A 27,746-nucleotide genomic window follows, 5' to 3' on the forward strand; every position below is an offset into this window, starting at 1 on the left:
GATTCCCCCCAAATTAATTTTTGCACCTCTCTTATGTGGCAATCACATAGTAGTTTCAGGGTCTAAATAGTCCCTGATGCTTTAGGGTTGAAATTTTGGGACCATTTCTGTTATAACCAGAGGACCTCAGTGTGAAGCTGAATCGATTCTAGAGATAATTGGAACAAATTGGAGGAGAGGGTGTGTGCACAGAGATAGAGTTTGTTAGGAATAAGTGCAGAAGTAGATTTGGGTGGGAAATCTTCATGGTGGAGAAAGGCTGCAGAGGCTGGAGAGGAGGCAGAGTCACTTGGTGACTGGGTATTGAGGAATGGGTGTCACCATGGCAACGTGAACTAGAGATACTGACAAGTAGTACAGTGTTTTTCCTTTGGACAAAACAACAACAACAACAATAACAACAGAAATCAAGCTTTCTTCTTGCTTGGTCATCTTAAACTAGGTGCAGAGGGATGGGCTAAAGTCTAGATAAAAGTTGTCACCACCCAATAAACATCCAGACTCTTTTCCCCACTTGACAGCTTCTACTTCTATGAAGAATGAATAACTTTGTGAAAAGAGAGCATTGAGCGAAGCTGGGATATTGAGTGTGCTGGGCTCCAGGCAAGGAATGGAACCGTTTGTCTTTCTGTGGCTTGCCAGTGCAGGAGGGTTGATATTCATTTTTCTGAGGCCGGGCAGACACAAACGTGTGAATACAATTCTGGTACAAGCCAGACTCTGATAAGGAAAGCCACCAAGGCATGATTTCAAAACCAAAGCTGGGATTAAGGCTCCATCCAGCAAAGGGCCTTATCTCAGCCCTCCCAACACTGTCAAGTTCCCCTGACCCAAAGCTGAGTTCCAGAGTTCTGAAGGGCAGTGTTGTGTGAGGTGGCTGGAGGGCTGTTGATGCTGGATATGGGGAGGGAGTGGAGCCACATGAACCTATGTGTGCTTCCCAGGGGTCTTAGCGAGTTACAAAGTTCTAGAATAGATGAATTTAACTTGATATCTGTACTCAGTGCCTATGCTATTCCAGACTGTGTTCTAGATGTTTCTGCTATGTGAAATGGATGAGCCTGCTAATTACCTGTAAAGGATATGGATATATGATCACCCCGCGACTCCCTCTCCCTCTCCCTTTCCCTCTCCTTCACCCTCTCTTTCAGCCTCCTTCCTTCCTCCCTCCTTCGATCCCTCCTTACTCTCGAAGGATTCTAGCTAGAATAGATCTGGGTGTGTTGTTGTTGTTGTTATATTCACTTTCTAAATTATACAAGCAATGTGTAAATAGGTTGCTTTTGCAAGGATTGAAAATCTTCATATAGAATCAACCATGAACCCCTTCCCAAATTTTGACCTGGGGTCACTGTCGTTCAGATATTGTGTTTGTGCAGCAACCTTTTCCAAAGCACAGGCACAATCACTCTGTGCACATTGTTCTGCGACTTACTCTTTCCCCTTCCGGTTGTCTGAAAATTCCTTGTGTTGATATATACAGGCTCTGTCACTTCGGAGTCCACAGATGGAAATTTCACGGTTGTTAACCTGCCCTCCAAGTCGTTCTAGCTGAGATAACCTCCCTGAGGTAACTGAGGATGGGAGGAAACCTAAGCAGTGTTGCTGACATCCCACTGGTGCTCCCGTGCCTTTGGTGGTGCCAGGGTCTAAGGATGAGCCTGGGATCCTCCAGGCCATTTGTCCTGAGTCCACACCAGCCACTCTGCTTTGTGGCTGTCTGGGGGACCTCTCACGGGCACAGGGTGAGCAGCTTTCCTTCCTGCGATCCCTTTTGTGTAACGGTAGCCTTGGTCCCTGTGATACAGGTTAAGTTGCTGGGCCCCGCGTGGCATCTCAGGAAGTTTCCATTTTGTGGAAGCCCTGTGCCCATCATAAACTTGTTTTTAAAAATCTCAGTTCCTTCACATTCATCCCCTGCATTTATTTTTAAATGCCTACTCCAAGAAATGCCAAGATTTAAAGTTAATTTACCATATAGTTCCTTACACAGAAGCAGAAAGAGGTTTATTTGCATGCGAGGGTATGATGCCTCAGTCAAAACATCACCGGGCTTGGGGATGGGGACGGGGAATGCGCCGAGACTGTCTCCGCTCAGTTTTATGCCAAGAAGCAACCAGAGGGCAATCGGCTCAGCCCCTTGGCTCCTTCACTCCTTCAATCCATTATAAACCCCATGAAAGCATTCAAGCAATCAGGGACAATACTTCCCTTCTGCTGAAGCTGATTAGGAGAGGTCTGAACCAATTTACCTAATATTACTAATTAGGGGAACACAGGGCCTAGGCTGAGTGGCTGCTTCTGATTAGGTGTGTGATTGCTGCTGGCTACCACAGACGCACATGGCTGCTGGAATGTTCCCCGTCTGACAGGGCATCTTAATCATGCTGGGCCTTGGGACCCCTTTGATAGCTTGGCAAAGTCCCTGAACCACATCACATAGTAATGTTTTTAAACATAGAGAATTTCCATCGAAACCAATACAGTAATCAAAATACTGTTACAAAAATTGATTGGGTGATATGCTTGGTTTTTGGTTGATGTTTTAGCTGTCGTCCTGACATCATGGTTCATAACTACCCAGGTTTGATAGTGACAGTGGACTCCATGTTCTATGGCATGGACCATAGAAATGTGATAGGAAACCTGTGTGGTTTCTGGTGCTCCATGATCAGCTGCTAACCTGGTAGAAGGCGGTACTCTATCAGCATGAATTTAGTGGAAATCTGGGGTTTTTTTCATCTGCAATCCCTGCCCACCCCTGCAGTGCCTATGGCCCCAGATTAAGAGCCTGCATCCCCACACAGGAACACAGTCCTTGTTCTCCCTCAGAGCTGCGTCTTCACAGTGACAGTGGGCATTATGATTGGCCAAAGTACAAACTCCGTGGCAGAAACTTTACTTTTAAAAAAATAAACTTTTTATTGATTCTTCATGAGTTTCACGCTGTTGCACCCCAGCCCTGCTCATCTCCCCGTCGCCTCATATCCACCCTTCGCCCTTGCAACCCCCTGCCCAAAGTAAAATAAACGCACACATGCGTCCTGAGTGCTGCAGCTGTGAGAGGCAGGGCCAGCTCTCCTGAGTTCCTGACCCTGTTGGGTGCTTTCCTGACTGATGGAGGTGGTGAGGTGCTAGGGGGCAGACATCACCACTGCACCTGTGCCAGCCCACTGCAGATGAGACAGGGGTCAGCCTCCCACACTCACACTCTCAGTGCTGGCTCACCCATGCTTCCACCACCAGGGCCAGCTCCACTGAGCTGTCTAGGCAAGTGCTACCTTCCTCAGATGAGAGATGGGGCCAGCTCTCTAGAGCACCGCAGCTAGTGAGGGGTGGGGCCAGGTGTGCACAGCCCCTGGACATCCATGTAGTTCCTGGTGGCTGCACTGGCCAGCGACAGCCCCATGTTCTGTAGTGGTAATATGAGCCACAGACCAACGTCTGCCACTGTGTAGCCACCAACTGAGATGTAGCCCCCAGTGGTAGCTCAGGCTGGGATCTCACCATGGCCCCATGTGGCAGGGCTGGCTCCTTTGCTGCAGGCTACTCTTCCAGTCCGTTTTAAGATGAGATTCCATCCCTCCTGATGACGTTTAAACTGCTCCACTTCTCTTTCTCTCCCATCTGACCACCACAGACTCTCACATTATGGTGGCTTCTGCTGCAGGCTGGCCATGTGCCTGGTGGGCCCCCGGGTGACATCCTCTATCCATGCTGTATGGTGTAACTACAAGCAGGTGTCATGGTCCACTTGTGCCAGGAGCTAGAGGGCAGGTCTGTGGGTGGCATGGCAGGCCACAGGTCTCTGTCTTCCTCCTCTCACACTGTGCTGCCTGGCTTTGGTTTGAATTGCTTTTCTATGAGTCCCAGGCATAAGACAGCTTTGGCCACCAAAAGCCAGGCATCAATCTAGAGGAACAAAGGAGCCATCTGCTCTGCCCCTGACTGACATAAGAACGCCACCAACAAGGTGGCTCTTTGCCCATCGACAACAGGGAAGAAACTTTACTTTTAATTAAGGGTTTCTCAGTCGTGGCCAGGAAAAGATGGACTTTTGACAATTTGATGAAAAGAAATGGCTAGAGTTAAGTAAAAGGGACTAAGTTGACTTTTGGTTAGGGACACTCAAAAGAGTCTGCCATATTCTTTGTCTCTGGCTTCATTGAGATGAAAACAAACCCCTGTCAGCTGAGAGAAAATTCCCTCATCTGTGTGCCCACGGCACATTCAAGAAGGCTTAGAAGAAACCAAGCGCACAACAGGAAATGATAACTAGGAAGCCAGTCAGACTAAAGGCAGATAGAAGCTCATGTCACAGGTCAAGGATTTCCTCTGGGCTATGCAACACAGGTCCAGAAAGGTGAATCTTTGTGTCCCGTGTTTTAACTCGAGTGGGCCAGCCATAAGTAGGGTTTTGTCTAGCTAGTAAACCCTGAAAATCAGGTGGGATTTAGAGTATTTGCATAGATGCCTTAGGGAATGACGGGGAAAGGGTCCTTAGTTTTCATCAAATCTTTTAAGGGCTCCTGAGTCTTAATTTTAATGTGTCAACTTCACTGAGCTTACAGGGATGCCCAAGTTATTGTTAATCAGTATTTCTGCTTCTGTCGACAAAAGTATTTCTGGAAGAGAGTCTGGATTGAGGAAGACCTGACCGCACCAGTGTGGTCAGGTGGCATTCGGTACGGAGGCCACTATAAAACAAGATCGTGGGAGAAGGGCAAGTTTGTCCCTTCTTTGAGCTGAGACTATCTCCTTGGACGTGGTGCTCCTGAGTCTCGGGCTGGCAGCCCGCACCATCAGACTTACAGGGCTGCAGCTTATGGGCAGCAGGACATGATTTCGTGGCCACGATGAACATGCGAGCCAGTTCTGTAGTGAATGAACCTGCTCTAATGATCTTCCTGTGTATCTTCTGCTGATTCTCTGGAGAACCCTGACCCATGACTGGCTCTGTGGCTCTGTGACTCAGAAGGTACAAGTTCCCAAGGTTCCCAGGGACAGATATGCTTGTGATCTAGTTCCTAATTTCTGTTCCCTTCTGGGGACTCACTGCGGCTCATGCCTGGAAGCCTTTAGGCAAGAGCAGACTGCTCAGGAGTACCAGACCACACCCACAGCAGAGCTGCCCTGGGCCCTCCCACCCTCAGCCCTTCCTTGGGGTTTTGCAGAGCCAGTGGATGGAAACATCAGAACCTGAAGAGGCCGGCTTAGCAACATGGGGTGAACCAAGCTAGAGCCTCGGAGCTTCTGCTTAGCTAACTGGAGTGTGTACATCTTTCCTCTGTTATTTCTACTCTCGTTTTCTGGAATTAGAACATTCTACCTTTTCCTTGGCCTATTTTCTTACTAATGAGGTACTAAAAGGAGGCATGATCCTGAAGGGGTTCAATTATCAGGTAGTTGGTCAAGTCGTCAGAATGGGAAATGAGCAAAATAATGAGAGGCTGGAAAGGAAGCTTAAATGCCAGAGCTGCCGAGGGGTGTGTTTCCCAGACTCCAGCGTTTCGAGGCTTCGATGTACTTTCCAGATCCCACGTTCACTGTGTCCTTCTGTACTCCACTGGGAAGGCACCGAAGGTTCTGTTTACCCTGTATTGCCTGATTTGTATGAAACTTTATTATTCTTTTATCTATTATCCTTTTTATATTTAACTCTTCATTGATTCTTTGTGACTTTCACACCATGCATCCCAGTCCCACTCATTTCCCCATCCCCTCGTACCCACCATCCTACCTACCCCGAAAAAGACAAAACCTCTCCTTGTGGACACTGTAGTGTGTCGTGGCGTGTCCCACAGTACACCCTTTTATCCACACTTCCTTACTTGCAAACGTTCATTACAATGACTCATCGGTCTGGTTTGAGGCCTCTGGCTTCTGCTACACTACCAATACTGGTTGTCCCAGGCATGGTCTGCCAGCCCTGGACTGTGTGGTGCTGGACTTCACTTATTGTCTTACTATGGTGAAATGTTACTGTTACAATACATAAGTGTTTGTGTGAAGAAATTTTGAATTAAGCCAGGCCTGGTGGTACAGGTTATATACTCAACTGCCCAGGAGGCTGAGGCAAGAGGATTGCAGGGTTTTCCTAGGCTAGTGGGTGAGTTCCAGACTAGCCCTGGCCAACTCAGTGAGGTTCTGTCTCAAAATCAAGTCAAAAGAGATCTAGGGCTCTGAGCAGCTGTGCGCCTGCTTGGCTATGTGGTCCAGGGCCAGTCCTGGTCAGTAAGAGAAGGGACTTTTTGTCAATCAATAGAACTGGAAATTCTGTGTGGGTCATTCACCCCTCTCAGCCTTTTCCTTTGTTTTCTCAGAAGCGCATAAGAGCACATTCCATAGCACAGTATAGCTCCTTGGTACGTCAGGTAGTTATGGTTGGTTAACCGGATGCTTTCCACTGGCTAATGGTACAGATGCAGCACTGCGCAGCTGGGAGCCTGGGTGATGCCGGGACAGCAAGCTGCAGCTTTTAGATGCAAACTTAAATGAATCTCATCTAGTAACTTGTATAACTTGGAAATGGGTAGACTGTTTAAGCTTGACCTGTTAGCAGTGTGGCATTGGGTCACCGTGTAAGTGATGGCTATGCCTGCAAAGCCGGAGACCAGTGAATTTACACACCGCAAGTAATTAGGGGAAGGCAGTGAAAGCATTAACGGTGGAAAGGATTATGGCTCGAGACTAGGTGGAAGCAGATATGTCCAACCAGAGGGCCACATCACTCCCATGAGTCCCCCTTTGTGAGGACTCCTGTTGCAGACGCGGTTCCTGTAACAGAAGGCCATTCCTAGAAATGTCCTATAGCCAGTCCCTTCACTGCTTGCTGTCGAAGTCAAGTCATCAGATCTACTCATTTGGTTTTCCAGTTGATAACAGCAAGTACATGTCCCCCTGTGGCTAATACTGTTACAGGAAGCAGGCAGTCTGACCTCAGGAGGCTAACACTAGGCAGGAACAGAGACAAGCATATGGACCCAAGACTAAAAGAACAGGTTTAGATAGATTTAGGATACACTTTTTAGGAATACACTTTTTTTATAGGAACAGAATCCCTGTAGGTATCTAAATAGCCCTTGCTGGTGGGCATTTCTGTCAGGTCCTGTGGTAACCTGGGCTAGAGGCTGCTCTCGTGAGCCCACCTCTGTACACTGTGACTTCATGTACACCTCTGTACATCTCTGTCTCTGTACGTCTGCGAATCAGTTAAAAGAGCATGCTGTAAGGTCACACGCTGACGTTCAAATCCTGTCTCGGTTGCTTATGTGACAGGCAAGTTACTTATTTCCTTGGTAACGAGTTATCTGTAGAAAGTGGGGACTGTCCAACTTCACGTTGCTCATAGGAATCCAGTGTGATCCTCTCTGAGAGGTGCTAGGGCTCGATTGGCATTCAGTGCCCTCCGTAGTTACTGATGTCTTTTTCCGATGAGGGTTTCTTTTAGATTTATTTTATATCACATGTGTTTTGCCTCCATGTATATGCATGTGTTGTATGTGTGTCTGGCACCCACAGAGACCAGAGAGGGCAGCGGAGCCCCTGGAACTGGAGTCACAGGTGCTTATGATCTACCATGTGTGTTCTAGGAATCTAAACCATGTCCTCTACGGGAGTAACAAGTGCTCTTAGCCACTGATCCATCCCCACAGCCCCTAGTTCAGCACATTTTATCCATTTATTTAAATTCATTGCTTTAGCGTACAGCCATGGCCACAGTCAGCTATGCAGTATGCAGCAAAGCCTGCATTCATACCACACCCCCTCCTCTCGCCACACACCAGCAGGTCCACTCCTCCTGTGTGCATTTGCCTGTTCTGTGAGCTTTGTATAACTGAACACACAACAGGGGTGCCTGGCTTCCTTCACTTAGCACAAAATTGCCTAGATTCATCTGTGTTGTTACTTTTGTTGGATAAATACTTGGTTTATGAGTATGCCACATTTAATGATCTACTAAAACTGCATTTTTAATTTTCTTGTGAGGTAAATCCTTGATAGATGTTGAACCAAATGATAATATTAAGGAAAATGAAAGGGTTTTCCCCCTGACGTATGGTACAACCAGAACAACTTGATACTTTTTAACCCCGTGGCTAAATAATACTCTATTTGGCCAAAAAGTCCAATTCCTCATCTCCTTTGTGTCCCTTACCAAAGAAAGACAACGAGAACAAGGGCTTTGCTTCTACTTTGTCCTTGAAACACAGCCTCATTTATCTCAAAGCAGCCTCAGACCCATCTCGTAGCTGAGAAGACCTTGAGTTTCCTCCCTTCTACCTCGCGAGTGTCATGATGACAGGCTTGTGCCATCATGCCCGATTTTACACAGTGCTGGGACTGAACCCTGGGTGCATACTAGGCCCACACTGCCAACTGAGTTACATTCCAGCTCAGAGGGGTTACTTTCGATGTGAGAAAAAAATCCCAAGGAACAAAGTAGAAGCAGGGTCTACTGGTGTCCCAGGTTGTTGCCAAAGATGCCCTGGACCGTGGCTCAAAGAGCTGTAAGGCTTGACTCCTTGTTCTGTTTCTTATTTTAACAGAGGCTATTTTGTCTGAAAATGAAGCTCAACCTTTTGGAAACTAAAAGTAAGCTTACTACACTGACTACTCAGAGTTTTCAAACGTTTCCTAAGACGTCATTTAGTCATTTCAGAAAATGCAATTTTCGGGGTTGGGGATTTAGCTCAGTGGTAGAGCACTTGCCTAGGAAGCGCAAGGCCCTGGGTTCGGTCCCCAGCTCCGAAAAAAAGAACCAAAAAAAAAAAAAAAAAAAAAAAAAAAGAAAATGCAATTTTCCCTGGTTGATTGATTCCTTTTCCAAAAGCCACCAGAATTTGGGGCCATGACTGGGACAGGAAGTGCCTCACACAGGTACCTGTGTTTGACCACGGTTTCTAGCTCAGTGTTGTGGGAGTTTGTAGAGCATTTTGGACTCTGGCTTAATGTGCTGAAGTGGATTGCTGGACACCAGACATAAAAGTGGTGTCTGCTTCTGGCTCTGGCCCTCCTGCAGGTCTCCTCTGTGTGTCCATTGGAGAAGCCATTACTACAAGCTCCTGCCGCCATGATCAGCTCACTCCAGCCGCCACACCCTCCCCACCATGACAGGCTGTGTCCCTTGATCTCTGCATCCAAACCAGCCTCTCCTCCTCTTAGCTGTTTCTGTCAGCCACTGTCACAGCCATAACAAGAGCTAAGTGACACACATGGCACTGGAGCACTGCCGAGGTAGCCGCCCTGTTAGGAAATGCAGCGTTTGTCCCTCTGTGCGGATGTGCAAACCATCAGCTCACCCCGCCCAGCACCACTCAGCAGATAGCTTTGGTGTTTATGGCCATAGCCCAGCAAGTAACCACAGCTTGGACTTCTTGACATCGCATGAGTTACAGTTTCTGCAGGATGAGCCCTTTCATTTGCTGCCCTCCACTGGGCCAAGCCTGCATGGAGACAGATAAAGAGGGACCAGTATGGGAGAGAGCTTCATTTTCTCCTGAATTTGATGACAGATGGTCTGATGTGGATCTAGACAGGGTGCAAAGTGATCCCTCCCAGAAAAGACACCAGTGCAGAGCCTTGTGGTAAAAAAACAGGGTGATCTGGGTCACCCTGCCAGTGCTTGGCCACATGGGCACTGGCAGCTTCAGGTTAATCTGAAGGCGGTGACTTGGGAGTCAGTCGCTGCTCTGTGTTTAATAGACTGGGACAGCAGTACTCAAAGTTGGCTCATTTACATTTCCCCTTAATCAGTAAATTAAAAGCAGCCCCCAGAGCCCTCATCTAGGCCTCTCCGAACACCGGCCACATGGTGCAGGGATTGGTGGCACTTGTGAGGAAAAGCAGTTGTGTCCTTGTGCCCGTGTCTGCTGAGGGAGGGCCCTGCTGCAACCCCAACATGAACAAGCAAACAAACATCAGCAACAACTCTGGCCACTGTTGCAGTCCCCAGATGCCACCAAGGGCATGTATGAGCATCTCCCACCCTAAACGCAGCATCGTTTTTCCTCGTGAAGAACAAATTTAGCAGCCGGTTTTTGTCATTGTTCCTGGCACTCATCGTGGACATTTGTCCTTGACGTCCCAGCACATCTGAAGAGTTTCCTTCTAGGCGTAGTCCAGGAGGGAAGCAGAGATCACCTGCTAGGTTGGCAGCCAAATGACCTGATATCTCTCTGGCATCCCTTGGCCAAGACATAGCTCAGACATGTGACTGTCTCACCTACCCGAACTGTATTCAACTCCTGCATACAGGTGACAAATAAGAGACAAGGGTACATCCCCGATCATGGAGGAACGTGGCTGCCACCTGTGCGGGCCCTGTGCCCAGGCCTGTTTCTCCCTGGGCACAGTTTTCATATGGCTGGAAGGACAGGGAGGACTACTGCTGTCCTGATAGCATCAACTTGGCTCTCCAGCTTTATACTCACACATGGTGTACCTTTGATAAATTGCTTCTCTGTGTGAACTAGCCAGATTCAACAGCACGGAGCCCAACCAATAGAAACTCTGTTCTTATCCTAAATTACCTCGCAGGGCAAGCTCTTGCCCCCGTGCTTCCTGCTGCGTGCAGCTGCCTGTTGTACCAGGCTTGTTCCTCTCCTTTGAGCTTCCTCAAGTCTGCAGACATGCTGCCACAGCCTGGACCACAAGGGTGCGTCCCGTCGTCATCCCCTAGTGTTGTTTAATAGAGCTCGTGGATGGGAGCTCCGTATCATTACATAGTGAGTGTTCTGCCACCGAGCCACACCCCAGCTCAGTTGGTGGGCCTTTTGGTTCACACATGAGCTGTTTCCTCCCTACTCAGCCTGTATTGAGACCTTCTGAATTGCCAAGCTGCAGAGGAGTGAGAGATACTCCTCCCTCACCAGACAAGCCTCACTGTTTGCCTCTCCCACCGCATTTATACAGGTGAGGACCCAGAGCACTGACCACATTGTGGTCCACACCTGCCAGGTGGGCAGTCACCTCTGTAAATTGTCATCACCCGGCAGCAACAGAGATATCACAAGACATACTTGATGCCCCTCCCCCTGGCCTCAGGACTATTGGAGCAGGGCACCTCGATAAGTTGGGATCTTCCAAGAAGCTCTCCCAGGGGAAGGGAAAGTCTGATGGCTGGAATTGCACAGAAATGGGACTGGTCTGCCAGGAAGGGACTTCACGCAGCATTGACAACTTGTCTGACTGTCTTGTGGAAAAACTGGAGCAGACAGGGAAGGGCAAGAGCGCACTTGACCAGGGCTGCTCAGCTGTGCACATTTCTTATCTTGTATAAACCTCAATCTCACAGCCGTGTCCTGAAGATGGACTCAGGGCGGGGAGCGGAGCACTAAGTCGTGTGGTTCTCTTCCCAATATGGCCGTATTGAAGAGATCTTCTTTCTCTGCTTTCAGTGTTACCTGTCTGTCTAATTGGCCTATTGAGGATGGACAGCCAAACCCAACATGTTAGGATCTCCAGAGGCCAGGAGCCAAGCAAAGTGAACAGTGCCTCCGTGTGAGGCGTGCTGTGTCTGTCACGTGGTGCCGAATGAACAGACATGGAAAGCAGGTTCCCTTATCCATGGGCAGTTGGGAGGATTACCCAAAGTAATAGCACAGCACAGCATTTGGTAGGCGGCGAGCCCTTCAGAAACTAACAGCCACAGCAGCGGATTTTCTTACATCCCTTTCAGCCTGAAGGCTTCTGGAGTAGGTCTCTCACTTTGTCTCTGTCAGTTTTGGGGTGGGCAGGTTGGGGCTAAAGAGTTTATCAGAAGTGTTTTAATGCCATGGACTGACAGGCAGGGCCACGGCACACTAAGGGCCCCAAGGAGAGTTCAAGCCTCGCACCGGATAAACAGCCTGGCAATCAGAGAGAATTGGAGCCCATATGGCAGGAGAGGGAGCCTTTTTATGTGCTCTGAGGGTTAGGGGCATTCACAGAAAGCGCCTGCAGCCAGACTCTGAGTCCCAGGCAGGAGGAGGGAAGCAGGTGGGGAACTGGATGTGGCACCCTCCCGTGTTAACTCACTTCCTGGCTGAGATGTCATGGCTCCTGCAAGGCTGCTGGCTAGGGCACAAGGAGAAGTGTCCAGGAGAGACTGCCTGTCAGTATTTGGGGAGGAAAGCTGCTTCAAACAATGGCAAGATTCAAGTACTCCTAATGGTTTCTGTGCTCTGACTACTGTACAGAGGATACATAGGTATTCAAAGCACAAAGGCTTGTCTGGGACTTTATTGAGCATCAGTTTCCTTACCTATAAACTAGGGTGTTGCTGTCCATATCCCTGTGTTATCAGAGGATTCGATGGGATTATGTATTACAGGACCCGGCATGTAGATGACTGGTAGCAGTCACAGGTGATGTCATGGTTGACCCCCTGCTAGACAACATGGTTATATCCCTTATCCTGTAGGATGTAGGTATGAGATATAAAAAGAATCTTTAATCTCTCTTTGCCCCTGTAGCTCATAGTCTAGACAAAAGCTTGCATGAAGTAACAGTGCCAAGGAAGTAACTGGATTTCATTCACCTAAATGACTTCTTTTGCCCTGTGTTGTGACTGTTCTGCTCTGTTTTAGAGTCCCAGCTATCGCTCAATTTTTTTGGAAATAGTCTTCAGCCAGATGCTCTGACATATCAGCAGCTCCTATAAATAATTAGTATTTTCTTCTGACATCACCAGTCAGTGTGTGTTGGGGACTCATTACTCCTTTAAACGGTTCCCATTAAGACTGATTTATGGATTATCTTCAAGGAAGGAACCTGTCACATATGACACCCATGCCATAGACAGGCAGCCAGAAGCAGGGTGGCGGTGGGCAGGGGAGAGCCTCTCGGAGCTCAGTTGTCCTTCCTCGGCAGTGTCCTCAGTGCAGACAAGAGATATGTAAGTGGGGTGGAACGTGTGTCAGGCTGAGGCTCTGTCTGCGAGATCCCAGTCGTGCAAAGGAAAGAGCAGGACATTTTATACAACTATAGTCAAAGTGTACCCCTCCTCTCTCAGTGATGCTTCCTTCGATTTGAACTTTGGAATCCTGTTCTGCTCTAAATCCAGTGACTCTCTAGCCTGCCGCGCTAGGCACCACTGTGGCTTATGGCGGAAAGGTATAAGATGACTTAGTTGTGGGCACATACACCACTCATGGTGTAAATAGCAGGGTTCCTTTGGGTCTACATTGTAATTTGTAATGATACATGGTTTTTAGAACATTGAACCAAAAACACTAGTTGCATGCCAAGGAAGATAATTGTTCAGCGTGCTGTCAGGATATACCTAGTGGGTTGTCTGTAAGTTGTACCATGACAATTGAAGATAACACCCTACTCTTGCCTGGGCACCTCTTATGTTTTCTCACAGATCCTGGGATGCTCATTTCCCTGTATGCACAGGTAGCCCATGCCTGTTCTCCATTACTGTAACCATCTATGACTTACCATGTCTCGTACGCTATAAATGATTTTATAAGTGGAAGCTGGTGTGCAGAGAAACCTGTTTTGGACTTTTGGAGGCATGGACAGTGGGTAGCCTGCGTCTGACTCCTACATGTGTTTGCCTTTAGTAATCTAGGACCCTTAGCTCCACTGTTAGGATTTTATTTTATTGTTAGTAAGTTGCCTAAATGCAGGCATTTCTGGTAGATTTAGTTAACAGGTCCTCAGATCTTACTGTGAGGAATTGGGCAGCATTCTTTAAGAATTTTAAACATCTCAGCATATTAGAAAAACCGAAAAGCATAAAGAATACCAAAAATAGTTCATAGATTAATGAATGCACATGTATCTAGCAGCCAGCTTAGGAAATAAAGCATCAATTCTGTTGAATCCTCCCGTGTGCCAGTTTCAGTTAAGGATTAAGTCCATGTGACAGAAAATCCAAATAACATTGGCATATATAAGAGAACACTCAGGTAATGAGAAGTTTGGTTATCCTGGAAGCCAGGCTGTTTACTGTTGCTCCTTTATATTGGGGTATGCCCTCTGTCTTCATGACTACAGAACATTGCAGAGACTGCCCCATACATCTGCATTCTACCAGGAGAAAGCAGAAGCAGCAAAAAGGTGTTTTAGCTCATCTTACCCAATGACTTCCAAGCCAAAACTGTACTGGAAAATGCTGTGCCCATCACAGCTCACTTTTGCTGCCAACAGAGTGTAGGTTCTACAGTCAGGGTGAAGAGAAGGCTCACCAATGATGTGCCTGCCACCCTTCCCAGGGCTCCTGCCTGAGGGTAAGAGGGTTTTTAAAAATTATATTATTATTATTATTATTATTATTATTATTATTATTATTATTATATGTGTAGGGATTCTACAGAAATATATGTGCTTGTTCTATGATATTTTTAAACCTTGTGAAAATTAATAGTATCCTGAGTGTTCTTCCACAGCTTGTTACAGTGTTCCTTTGGTTCTTGTCACTGTGGTGGAGAACTCCACCATAGAACCTCTGGAGTCCCCTTATCCACCTCACACTGCTACCTCACATAGTGCTGCTGTGTTCACTTATTCTTATACCCGTGAGCTTCAGCTTCTAGAATAAACATTTAGGAATGGAGGTGCCGGGCCAATGTGTCCCAGTGTTCCACATCCCTGAATATCACTGTATTTTATTTACAAAATGGCACAAGCTGGTAAGGGTGCACACTGCCATTTTCTTGCTAACACTTGGAATTTCTGGGTGTTTTGTTGCCACAAGCCGCTGGAGTGTGAGGTAGCATTGCGTTGCATGTTGATTTTAGCATCAGTGACCTACATGTGAAATAAATTCTAGGGTAGGTAGACTTTGGCCACAGGACTTGGCGAAATCAAGATAGTACTGACCAGGAAGCTTCCACCTTCCTAGCTGGAAGTGCCCGAAGGTCTTATGGAAAACCATCAAATTCTTGCTCAGCTGTGAACTTCAGGAGTGACTGCCATGCCAAGATATGCCCATAAAATGCAGTCATGGCATGAATGTTATTAATGGGATAACCACCCTTTTCCTCAATGTATTTAGGTCCAATACACAGGAGAAAATGTTTGCCTAGTGCTGTAATCCTGGCCAGAAACCTGTGGTTGAGGAGCTCATAGGCCACAGGAGGACCTATCACTATTATTTCAATAAGTGGATATACTATCAAACAAGCCTCTAAATTCACATATCTCTACCCAGAGATTAGTGCAACTCTCAGATCTTATCAGAAACTTGTTTGTGCAGTGCATGGCAGTTAATGCCGAAACTCAAAACCGGTCCAAATGCAGGGAGAGAGAGTAAGTATCTGTAGTTCTCAGTCTTAAATGGAACATCTATAAGGTAGGCACACATGCACACATGCACGCACACACGCGTGCACAGACACACACCATGGCTCAGGGACCATTGCAGAAGAGGGGTCGGAAAGATCAGAGTAGCCAGAAGTCAGGGAGGACAAGAGCAGAACAATATCTTGTAGACATGACAGAACCTCTGTATTCATGAACACAGCAGCTGTGGTCACCGACACAAGATCAAGCCAGCCAACATTCCAACATGGAGGGAAGAGGGTCTCGTGGGCTCCCCACCCGTAACTGAGGAGCAGTTGACAGTTGATGACTGTTGGGGCATGGGAGTCAGGGTGTGATGCCAAGTAGGTGGACCATACCTCCTTGGATGACCCCATGCCCGGGAATATATAAGCAGCACAAACTGAATCAATGAATCATTTTTTTAAAAAAGAAAATGATATATTGTTGAGAGGGAGTTAGGGATGGATCTTTGGGGCTTACAGAGAGGGGAGTTGGTCAATATGATCAAAGTGCATTGTATATATAGATGAATTTTTCAAAGAAATTAGTAAACATATTATATATTTTGAAAAATTCAGATGTAGCTCAGCAGAATACTTGCTAGTGTGCTCAGGGCCACCTCCCAGCACCGAGAAGGAGACATAATTATAGTGTGCTTGTTTCATGCGAGACAGTTTTGCTACACTGTCCTGTCTGTCCTCCCGTCTCCACGTCCCAAGTGCTGGGATTATAGGCATGAGCCACGCACTTCGGGCTTTACATATCGTCTGAGCCCTTCCTATTCACCCCAGCCACTCCATTCTCTAGGAGGCACACCCTTGTCCTTTATACAGAGTATTTGATCTGTTTATCTACACAGAGTGTTTGATCTATTTATATTGGTTATTGCTGCTTTCCTTAGATCTAAGTTTCCTTTCTTGTTAGACGTTCTTTTTGGTAAACAAGGTACCTAATTTGTTTATTTTGGTTATAGCTGGTGCTTTTTTTTTGACTCAACAACTTGCTCTTGGTGGGAGTGGTGGTACACACCCGTAATCAAAGCTTGCAGGAGGCTGAGCTAGAAGCTTTAGTATCTTAGGCCAGCCTAGGACACATAGCTGTACTGCGTCTCTAAAACAACAGAAGGCATTTTTTTAAAGATTTATTTTTTCACTTTATGTATGTGAGTAAGTACACTGTTGCTTTCTTCAGACACACCAAAAGAGGACATCGGGTCCTATTACAGATGGTTGTGAGTCACCATGTGATTGCTGGGATTCGAACTCAGGACCTCTGGAAGAGCAGTCGGTGCCCTTAACCACTGAGCCATCTCTCCAGCCCCTTCTTTTTCAATGGCGATGGACCCCAGGGCCTGATGCAAGCACTGTGCCACTGGTCCACATCTGCGGACCTAAGAAGTCATTCTTTGTCGTGGGGTCCTAACTTTGGGGTTGGCATATACAGGGATAGGGCCGCCTCATAATGTCTTTATACCCAAGTATCTTCACATTCCGCCCAACTGCTGCCTTCCCTGATAGGCCTTTTTTATATCTGGAAATGACGTATAGCAGGAAGCAGACAATCTTGCTTCTCCTCCTGGTGGGATTCCAAGCTTTCCCAGAACCATTTACCTGTGTCTGAGCCCAGGATAAACCTGTGTCCAGTAGGTCTTCAGCAAACTGCTAAAAGCCTGGATCCCCAGAGTTCTCTCAGCACTGTGTACAGAAACTCACCATGCCAAGCCTGCTGCACGAACAGAGCTGAATGTGGAGCCTCAGCTTTCCCTCTGGAAAAGCTGTCTCTGGGACCAACTCTAAGAAAAGTCCTTGGTTTCCACAGACTTCCCTGGCAGGTTGTCATGGTCATTGCTGCAGACGTTTGGGACAGAGAAGGGGCTCCAGGAAGCCAGAGTGTAGTTTTCTTGTATCTTGTACCTCTACTGGTTTGCTCCCTATCTTTTTGCCTTGCTCAGTCACAGCTATGATAATGACTGTGCACTGAGCCCCATGGGTCCTCTTAGCCTGACTCATCTTATTTGGGCTGGTATTAGGACCTCCATATAATGTCCTTCCCCTCTGATGTCCCCATAATAGTGGGCAGAACTCTACTCTCAAATGTTAGCTTTCTTGTCTCCCCATTTCCCTTTCAGGACTTTTAGGAAGGGCCTGGTATACAACTGTTCTACCAATGGCTGTGCCAACTCTAGGAAAGGAATAGTGGAAGTGCCCAGCAGGGAGGCAGAGGAGGGTGTTAAATGGCCACCAGTAAATCTTCCAAGTGGGTGTATTTTTATGTTTTGCAATTGGTGACATAAATATTTTCACACCTATTTTAACTGGCAGTCATAATTTTTCTCGTCTTGGAACATGTATTTCTGTGATATCTTTAGTTAGGCATTTCCTGCTATCCCAATCTTGCCCAACTCTGAAATCCCAGGCTTACAGCCTCGGCTCCACACTCCTGCCTCTGTGGTTTATGGCTCATCGAGATGTTCTGGTTCTGGTAGCTGCTTTCCCCCTCAGGATATGTGTGCAGACATGTCCCACAGTTTTTAAACTTTCCTTAAAGGTAGTATGGTCATTTTTCTTTTCTCTTTCTCCCTGTATATCCATTGTACACACGGGGTTCACTATGATGTCACACCATGTGCTCACATCATGTTCTTTGCTTATCTTCCCTGCATCCTCCCCTTCCCTCCCCTCCTGCTGGTTTCCTCTGTCTTCTCAAGTAGTTCCCTTCTGGCTTATATAATGTTCATGTGTGTCGTGTGTGTGTGTGTGTGTGTGTGTGTGTGTGTGTGTGTGTGTGTGTGTGTGTGTGTGTGTGGTGTGTGGTGTGTGTGTGTGTGTGTGTTTTCAATTTTCTTCCAAATGTCCTAATTTTACTCTTTATTGCTTAAAACTCCATTGTGTATGCACATCACATTTCTTTCTCTGCTGATGGACATCTTGACTGGTTCCATGACTTGGGGATTATGAATAGGGCTGCAGTAGACATGGACACGGAGGTATCTCTCTGGTGTGCTGACTTGGAGACTCGGGGTGCTTTAGCTGGTTCACGGAGGAGCCTCCATACTGATGTGTACCAGTTTGCATTCCCATCACAGGGTGTAAGGGTGCTTTAATTTGTAGATTTGTAAGAGCATTCTTTCTTTGTGCTGTTTAAACCATGTTGTCTTTGGCCAAAGAGAGAAGTACAGACTCAGTGTGGCGGGCGCTCCACAGCAGGCAATGTGCCTTGCGGCAGAGCTAACTGAACCTGTTCCCAACACTCCAGCCATACCACTGCTCATTTGTATCTTCTGCCTACAGAAGCACACGCCCACCCTGATATCTGGTGCCCATTCCACTGGTGCTCACATAAACAGACCAGGCGCACCTAATGAGGGAAGCAGATGATGGCAGCATTTCAGAGCTGCTTGGAAGCAAGCTTAGAGTCCTGAATCACACTGCAGCAGTCCCCTGGCCACTGCTAATGCTTCAGGCTGTCTCTCCACTCACAGTGACTCCCCTCAGGGCTCCATAAACAAGTCTGTCTCTATCCACTTGGTCCACAAAAAGAGCATCTAAAAATAAAAGGGGATTGATTTTTTTCTTTTGATTTTTAAATGTCTGGTATAAAACCATTGCAAGCATCTCTGGTGCCAGTCATGAGGCAGAACCATTCTGTCTTATGATTTACCCTTTCGACCATCTTGCCCACTGCATTATGGGTACCAGCCAGCCAGTTGGCCTGGAGTGACTGTCATAGTCTGTCATAATTGGGCCTCATTACATTGTCATGCCAGGCCATCTTCCTGGGTTGGAATTGGAAATGGTCTCAGTGCAGCCTTGGTTCCTGGAGCTGCTGAGTGAGTGACAGCAGTGTGGACTGCTGCAGCCTTTTCTCCCATCAGCCAGAGCTGCTGCCATATCAGAGGGCTGGAGTATATTGTCAACTTGCACACATTAGTGGACCACTACCTGATCTTTTCGTGTTCATACACTGCATGTTTAAGTCAGGCTACATTATCCATCTCCACGGACAGCTATGATTCCTTTGGGAAAACATTCAGAATCCTGTCTTGCTCTGTGATGTTGGCAGTCCATGATTGTAGTCACATGTAGTCATGTGTGCAATAGCATGCCAAAATGCTGTGCTCCTGTGTGACAGTGATGCTGACTGCAGCAGACCACCCATCAGGGCCCTTAGAGACACAGGGCTGGCCTACTCTGATCATTAACCACTGTGGCAAATTGGTTTTCCTCTTCTTACTGGTTGTCTCATAGTCCAAAGACGGCCAGGAAGACAAGCACACTAACTAGAAGACTTCTGCCAACACCTTTACCACCAGGTAGGCTTAGGCTGAGGTCCCACAATCCACATCTGGTCTACACAAGCATTCTTGGACTTTCAGGGGCTTATGAACAACAGGCAAGAGAAGTGTGCTTATTGCTTGGGTGATACAGGACTGCCTTGAGCAAAGCTAGTTTCTGATGACATAGAAGAGACAGTGGACACTGGCGTTCGGATGACATGGAGGGAGGAGTCCAGTCCCTATGCCTGATGCTTGTTGCCTTGATAGACTCATTCCTCTGGAAGCATAAGCCAAAAATAAAATCTTAGTTCTCTTAAGTCGCTTTTGGTCTCAGCGTTTTAGCAACAGAAACATAACTAATGCAGAATAGAAGACGGAGAGAGCACACTGCATGGTTGGCTATGCTGACCTTAAGAGAGTGCACTGTCTCTATTGTGCTCTCTCGCTCTAGTTCTCTCTCTCTCTCTCTCTCTCTCTCTCTCGCTCTCGCTCTCGCTCTCGCTCTCGCTCTCGCTCTCGCTCTCGCTCTCACTCCAAATTTCCAAACCCAGAAATTAATGTCTGGAGGCTGGCATTTGGGACTTCGTGTTCTGGATTGTGCCTGGCTATAGCTCACCACCCATGGAGGCTTGGGAGATTTTCTTGAGACTGGTGCTTTCAACTGTAGCTCTCTCAGCTCTTCACAGCTCCTCACATGCTGCAATCTTGGCTCTCAGCAGCTTCTGCTCCTACTGGCTTCCTGAAAATCTTCACCTGCCTTTTAGTTGCTGCATGAGTCAAGGGCTAAGGGCCCTGGCAGTCCCAGGGCTTTAGACGTCACTCTGAGCTGCCTTGTAGCTGCTGTTGCTTGAGCTGGGGTTGTTGTATGGCTAGCTTAGTTCACTGTATTCACGATAAGACAGTAAATGACCATCTGGGAGAGCCTTTACTGGACCCTATCATAACACTTGAGAGTGGATGAAGCGGTAGTACACAAGAAATAACCGAGAACGGTGAAACAGTTTCCGTATCGCCAGAAGAGAGGCCTGCATACTGTGTGGGCAGCTTCTGATTTCACCAGTCATATAGCCTGTGTGTGAAAGACATTTGGTTCCACCAGTCATGCTCCTCATATGCAGACCAAGCACCCTCCATGAGAACACCAGGACCCTTTGGGGATCACAAGCTTCTGCTGAGTTCATAGTGGAGAGACAGCTCCTCCTCTCCTCACTAAGGATGAAGGCTGGAAGTGTGATCCCAGCTGCCCTGGAGTCTCTGGGAGCTAGTGCAGGCTGTGGCAGAAACCACACCCATTAGGCACATTTCTGACTACTCTGACAAAGTGCCCAGTGACAGCTTAAAGAAAGAAGCTTTATTATGGCCCATAGTGAGGAGATACAGACCTTCATAGTGGGGAGGCCTGGGGACAGGCATGTGAGACAGCTGGTTACGCTGTAGCCACAGTCAGAAAGCAGAGAGTGATGAATGAGGCGCTTAGTGGGTTCTCCTTTTTTTCCCCCCTTTTTATTTAGTCTTGAGATTGGAGCCCAAGGCATGACAGTGCCTACATCAGTATTGGTCTCCCCTCTTCAGCCACACTTCCCAGCAACGCCCTCAGTACCCATTTTCAGATGAGGTCAGGTTCACAGGAGTATTAATCGTCACAGACCTGCTCTTTGCACAGACCTGAGCTTGATACTCAGATGCATCACTTTTACCCACAACACTCTCCACTGGTCCTCAAAGGCCCGTGATGTCTCACAATTCAAAATCATCTAGTCTATCTATGAGACTTCCCAAAATCTTTACGGTTCCAGTGTTGTTCAAAGCTAAGTGTCTTCGGAGACTCAAGGTGCTCCCTTGAGCCCTGCAAAGTAAAAATTTAAAAGGCCACATTGATTACCATTCCAAAAAGGCAGGTCAGAGGACAAAGAGCAGGTCAGAGGAAGACCAAAAGCCAGCCAGGCAGACACAGCAACACCGCAGCTCAGTGTCTGCTGCCTGGGGCTTGGGAGAGAATCACTAGGGCTCTCACAACTTTGGGCAGCGCCAACACCCCCAGTTCTTCAGCATGCAGTAGCATGCACATCCTCTCTCTTGAGCCAACTCTCCTTCATGCTTTTGGCTTTCCTCAGCAGAAGTCCCACAGTCCTGGCCTCTCCAGTATCCTGGAGACTCCACTGAAACTCGGTCTGATCTTCATAGCTCTGTGCATGCATTGCCCGACCACTCTGCCTTCTGGAACCTACATTCAAGTTTCCATGATCCCATAACTCTTGGACTTTGCACAGACGTCGTTAAAAGCACAGACAAGTACTCTGGCTCCCTACCCCAGCTGTAGTAGCCTGTGTGTGCTTTGGTGGCCGATCATGAGAAACACTTCCTCAGGTACTTTTGAAGCAGAGAGCCCCTCCAGTAGCACCCTTAATTCTGGACCTCTTCTTTCAAGTGATTTTCACCTCTGTAAGTTGGAGGAGCCCTCAGTGGGTGGGATCTTCCTCAGAGCCCCTCCGCTATTAGTGCAGAAGGATTTACTTTAGTGCTACTAATCTGTTTAGTGATCGGATCTCAGATCACCGCTGCCTTCCATGGGGTTTGTCTTACGATTCTTTTCCCCTTCAGACCATTCTCTTTTTTTCACGTCTTAAATAAATGCAGGGATCTGAGCAGTATGCAGTCTTTAAATTTGTTCCACCAGACCACTTAGTTCATTACCGTTAGCCTCCCTCCAGTTTTCCGGATGGATACGAATATAGCCAGATTCTTTGCCAGAATACAAGACGAATGGCCTCTAGCTATGTTCCCCATAAAGTCCTTGTTCCCCTCTGAAACTTAATGAGCACGGTCTTTACTGTCCATACTTTAGTTGGTATTCTGATGGCCTAAACTCCCACCAGAATGACCCAGTAAGCTCTGCCTCCAACATTCTGAGGGTTCTGCAGTTCCCAGCTGAGAACATTAACTCTACCATTTGTGACAGCCTGAGAGCCATGTAGATGGGTCTCTCCCAGTGACAACTGCCTTCTACATCAGCCTTCCATGCTAGTCACTTTCTCAGTGCTGTAACAAACACCCAACAAAAGCAGCTTCAGAAGTGTGTGTGGGAGGTTGTCTCCCAGTGTGACAGTGTAGCCCATCGCTGTGATGGAGTGTAGAACCACTGAGCACATTGTATTAGCAGTCTACAAGCAGAGAGACATGAAGGCCAGAGCTCAGTTTGCTTTCTCCCTTTTCCCCTTTTAATTCTGACAAGAAGCCTAGACCATGGGATGCCGCTGCCCACATGATGGTCTCTCCTTGGTTCAACCTCTCTGGAAATACAGGCTTGCCCAGAGGACTCTTTCTTCCCAAATCCAGTAAAATTGGCAATGAAGGTCATTAGTTTACAGCTGAAGTGGAGTTCCCTAATGGCCTGACCTTGGAATGCTCAAAGCAAGCAGGCTGCTATGATGATGATCTGTCCTGTTGTTAAAGAAGGAACTGCTTGGGTAGTAGCTCTCTCAAGGCTGCAGACCCAAGAAAAAACATGGCACCCGTCCGTTAGCCATGATAGCCATGATGGCTATTTTTGGTCATCAACTTGACTATATCTAGTATTAACTAAGTGAGGGAGTTTTGTTTAATTTGAAGTGGGAAGATATACCTTTAATCTAGCTCTTTTGAGGTTGGAAGATCCCCTCTAACCTGGGCCACATCTTCTGCAGGAAGCCTATATAAAGAACATGGAAGAAAGAAGCTCTTGTTCTTGGTCTGCCTGTTCTTGCCTTCCTAGCAAGTCCATTTCTTCACTGGCATTAGTGCCTACATTTTCAGGATTCTGGCATGTTCTAATGACCAGCTGAATCTAGCCTTGTGGACCTAGCCATTGTTGAATTACTTGGACCACAGCCTATAAGCCATTCTAATAAATCATATAATGTATATATGTGTGTGTGTATATATATATACATATATACATATATGTGCACACATATATACATATGTATACATATTTATATACACATATATCTATACATATATACACATTCATATTTATACACACATATATATGTATATATGATTATATGTATATGTAAGCCATCCTAAAATATATTCCATATATGATTGATTGATTGATTGAAAGAGATTCATTCTATACATTCTGCTACTCAAGAGAACCCTAAATAATACAACATCTTAGGTTTTTAAATGGAGAAAACATCAGAGTGCTCCCAACAAGGAGCCAAAGGGAGATTGCATGCTTAACCGTACCATGGCTAACTCTCAGCCCAGTATCCCTAGAAGATTTGGACGCTGCCAGTCTGCCTTCTGCTGACCTTGCCACATGCGTCTCTGCACTTTCTCTGCCAGTATTCTGTCCTCACAGGGTCCCCAAATAGATCTTTGTGTCTGCTTTGCCGAGAATGCTGTCCTTCACACTGCCCCATCCCAACAGTCTTGTCACTCAGGAAGCTGCTTTGGACACTTCAGCTGGCTCAAACCCCTGCTATGCAGGAAGGAGTTTCAGGTGAGTCCTGCTCCGTGACAGTCACACCCCAAGCATACAGTCAATTGTAAGAGGCATCTGGACCTCAGGAGCACAAGGACCAGGCACGATCATGGTGACGGTTCCTATTCCCGAGGAATTCCTCTCTTACGATAAGGGTATGGCACTAAATAAAGCAGGACTCACCATTCCCACGAGGCTAAAGGAGTCAGCTCCAGACATTGACTCAGTTGCTCAACTCACCATGATCAACATCTGCCAGTTTCTTACTTTCCTCCTGGTCGCAGAATAGCCAGAGAAGCAGCTGTCATGTCTCCAGGATGAAGAGAGGAGCTGTACCACTGGTCTTGGCCCTTGATAAGAAACCACATATGTTCTCCAGAATTCCCCTAACTGGTCTGCTTGTCGCTCTTTGTCTGTAGGCCACTTTCAGCCAAAGGGCTGCAAACCTGACAGCTTTCCTAGCGCCTGAATTGGCAAAGCAGTCTCAACAGCTTTGGTCATTTGCTCTGTTATGCATTCAGTGTCTACTATAAGCCTGTACTACACTATAGGTTCTATTATAGGCACTCTCCCGACACACGCACGCACGCGCGTGCGCGCGTGCGCGCGCGCGCACACACACACACACACACACACACACACACACACACTTCCTTATTTTTGTTTCAGTTCTGCAAAGGTATGCACTGTCGTTCCTATCCTGAGATTGGAAACAGTTTCTGGAAGAATTAATGACCTGGCTTTGGCTGTTTGCCTCTGGAAGGGCAGAATCATGACACTCACCCAAAGTAGCCTCCATTCAAACCTCCTCCGCTTCCATAGTGAGGCAGTACTCCGCAGGTCTTAGGATCATATGTGGAATCCCAGTGATCTTAGGATCATATGTGGAATCCCAGTGTGGGTCTTTTTCTACTAGGTGATCATCTGTCCATTCACTAAGCCCCAGTATCAAATGTACTTTGGCAAAACGGTTTGCTAATGTTATTGCAACCAAAGAAAATATACAGCTATAACTTGGGATGCATTTTGTGTTTGGTACCTAACGAAGTGGCATTCATTGTATGAGCAGGGCTGTCATTTCCAACACAGGGTCTCATTGGGTGAGCTACTTAATAGGCATTTACCCAGTGGTTGGTCCCCACTCTTAAGGCTCTGAGTAATTTACATAACCTTTTCCAGTTTCAGGAGGAAAAGTGCTTTGCTAGAAGGCTTTGCCCTTTCACTATTGCCGGGAAATCCCAGTGTCCTTGTTTCAGAGTGAATGACACGTGACCACACGTATCCATGTCCACAGCCTGCAGGCAGGCATTTGGGGACTAAAACATTCAGAGCTAGCCCCTCAAAATGTTTTTTAATAATATGCAGGGGTTTTTGTACATGCGATTGTAAAAATAATAGGCAATTGGAAGAAAGTGGGGAAGAAGAGTGAGAAAATCACCCCTAATTCTACACCACCCAGCGGCAATGAGACTGACACACTGACGTATTTCCTCCCCACTGTCTTTCTGTATACTTCTCATAGCTGAGCTCGTGCTCCGTTTGCATTTCTGTGCTGCAGGCTGCAGCACACACCTCCTTGTTGCTGCAGGCGCCTTTGTGAACGGCTGCAAAAAGCCTCTTCACAACAGTGCTTTACTCGATGGTCTCTCATGACGGACACATGGGTGAACTTGGGGAGTCATAGCATGCACCTGTTGTAGTTCACGTCTCTATTGCTGTGATAAACATCATGATCAAAACTAACTCAGGGAGGAAAGGCCTCATTTCATCTTCCATTTCCAAGCAATAGTCCGTCTTCATGGCAAGCCAAAGCCAGAACTCAAGGCAAGAACGGAAGCCAAGATGGTTGAGGAGCACTGCACACTGACTTGTGGCCAGTCCCTACTCAGCTGCCCTTCTTGAATCATTCACAGTGACCTGAACCTGCCTTCACCAATTAGAAAGCAGCACAATGTCCCACAGGCGTGCCTACAGGCAGCTCTGAGGAAGGCAACTCTTTGAAGCTCCCTAGTTTTCTAAGAAAGAATAATCCAGACCTAGGCATAAGCCAGCATGTCCTCTGCCTGCACTGAGCACCTTGTCAGCACCAGGGTTGGTGGGGCACACCATGATTTCAGTACTTGGGAGGTAAGGTAGGAAGATCATGAGCTTAAGGCCAGCTTGGGCTACATGGGAAGACCACCCATAAAAAGGGGAGCTGTTGGCATGGCTCAGTGGGCAGAGGTGCATGCCGTCAACCCTAACAGTCTGGGGCCCACGTTGTGGAAGGACACTCCTACAGGCTTTTTCTGACCTCTACACAAACAGCTATAGCATTTGTGTACACACACATACACATTCACACACAAAATAGATTCAGCTTTCGGAAAAGGACCAGTTATCAGTGTACCAGTGGGGATCCAGCCATCATAACTCTTGTAGTGAGTTCGCATGGTCAGACAGGGTGCTGCTGTCCATGTATTTTAAAGATGAACAAGTTCTCTCATCTTTCAGGAGGTGGAGAGGGATCTCCATAGAGATGACTGAAGACCATGGAAGCCTTTCTTCTAGCTGACTCCTCCCACTGCTCCTCATATGGCCACCGCCATGGTGACCTCAGAGCCCCTTGATGTCCAGCTCCTGCTTCCTCTTTCTTGCAGTGTTCTGGCCGCTGCACCCCAACATGGTTCTAGACTCCTACAGTCAGGCAAGGCTCTTCAGCTCAGACCAGTCAGTGTGTTGCAGCCAAGCCAGAGTGGTATGTGGCTGTGTTCCCAACACTCAGGAGGCAGAAACAGGAGGATTGTGTGGGGTTGGTGCCAGCTGGAGCTGCATACTGAGACCCTGTCTCCCCAGCAAAAGGGGTCTGGGGGGGGTAGTAATAGAACAAAAGCAGCCAACAAGCACTGTAGCCCGAGATTATTGGAAAGCTCCATCCCGAACAAGTCCACCCTTCCCCGAAACCCTCCAAAGCTGTGGTTCTCAGCCCGTTTAATACTGCGACCCTTTTATACAGTCCCTCACGCTGTGTTGACCCAAACCATAGAATCAGATTCACTGCTGCTTCATAATTGTAACTTTGCTACATAGTTTGACTCATAGTGTAAATATCTGATATGCAGGATATCTAATATGCAACTCCAGTCAAAGTGTCGTTTGACCCTCAAAGGGGCTGTGACCCACAGGCTGAGATCCATTGCTCTAGAGATAGTCCATAACTCTTAGAATCCAGAGTAAGTCCCTAAGTGGTGGCCATAAGGCTCTCCCTGCTAAGTGGTGGCCACAAGACTCTTCCTGCACTTGCTCACCTCGGAGACTAAGGAGCCCACAGTAGCAGCATGTGCTCAGCACCTTGTCCCCTCCGCACACTGTTTTCACACTTGTGGGCCTGTCTTCCTTCCCCTCAGCCCTCCCTTTCCTGTACCTGGAGCTCCTGCACCCCACTAATCATCAGGCTCCACTGCTTCAGGGTGTCCCCATTTGAACACTGGTTCTGGCCACTCCTGCAGGCTGGAGGGACTCTTCCTCAGCGTCTCTTTCCCTACCACACCAGCATGTCTAATTTACTGCATGTCTTATGGATTCACTGCGCTGACACTTTATCTCTCATCACTGTAGTGTAAGTCACACACACACACACACACACACACACACACACACACACACACGGATGTGTGCATACTCTTCTCTCTGTAGCAGCAGGGTCCTCGGTACAGACAGATGCTGATAAGGTCTTGTGATGCCAGTGCAGAGAAATCTCAGGCTGAG

General features: G+C 47.3%; 1 protein-coding gene and 1 non-coding gene across 3 annotated transcripts in view; one reads left to right on the forward strand and one right to left on the reverse strand.

Moving 5' to 3' along the window:
- Cpped1 (calcineurin-like phosphoesterase domain containing 1) overlaps nucleotides 1–27,746 on the forward strand; it is a 192,439-nt gene that overhangs the window by 99,813 nt on the left and 64,880 nt on the right. The window lies entirely within an intron of this gene.
- LOC120095441 (small nucleolar RNA SNORA48) lies at nucleotides 3,861–4,003 on the reverse strand. The gene has a single exon (XR_005490913.1). It is a non-coding gene; the product is annotated as a small nucleolar RNA SNORA48 (small nucleolar RNA).

Source organism: Rattus norvegicus, chromosome 10 (assembly GCF_036323735.1).
Source record: "Rattus norvegicus strain BN/NHsdMcwi chromosome 10, GRCr8, whole genome shotgun sequence".
Taxonomy (NCBI): Eukaryota; Metazoa; Chordata; class Mammalia; order Rodentia; family Muridae; genus Rattus; species Rattus norvegicus.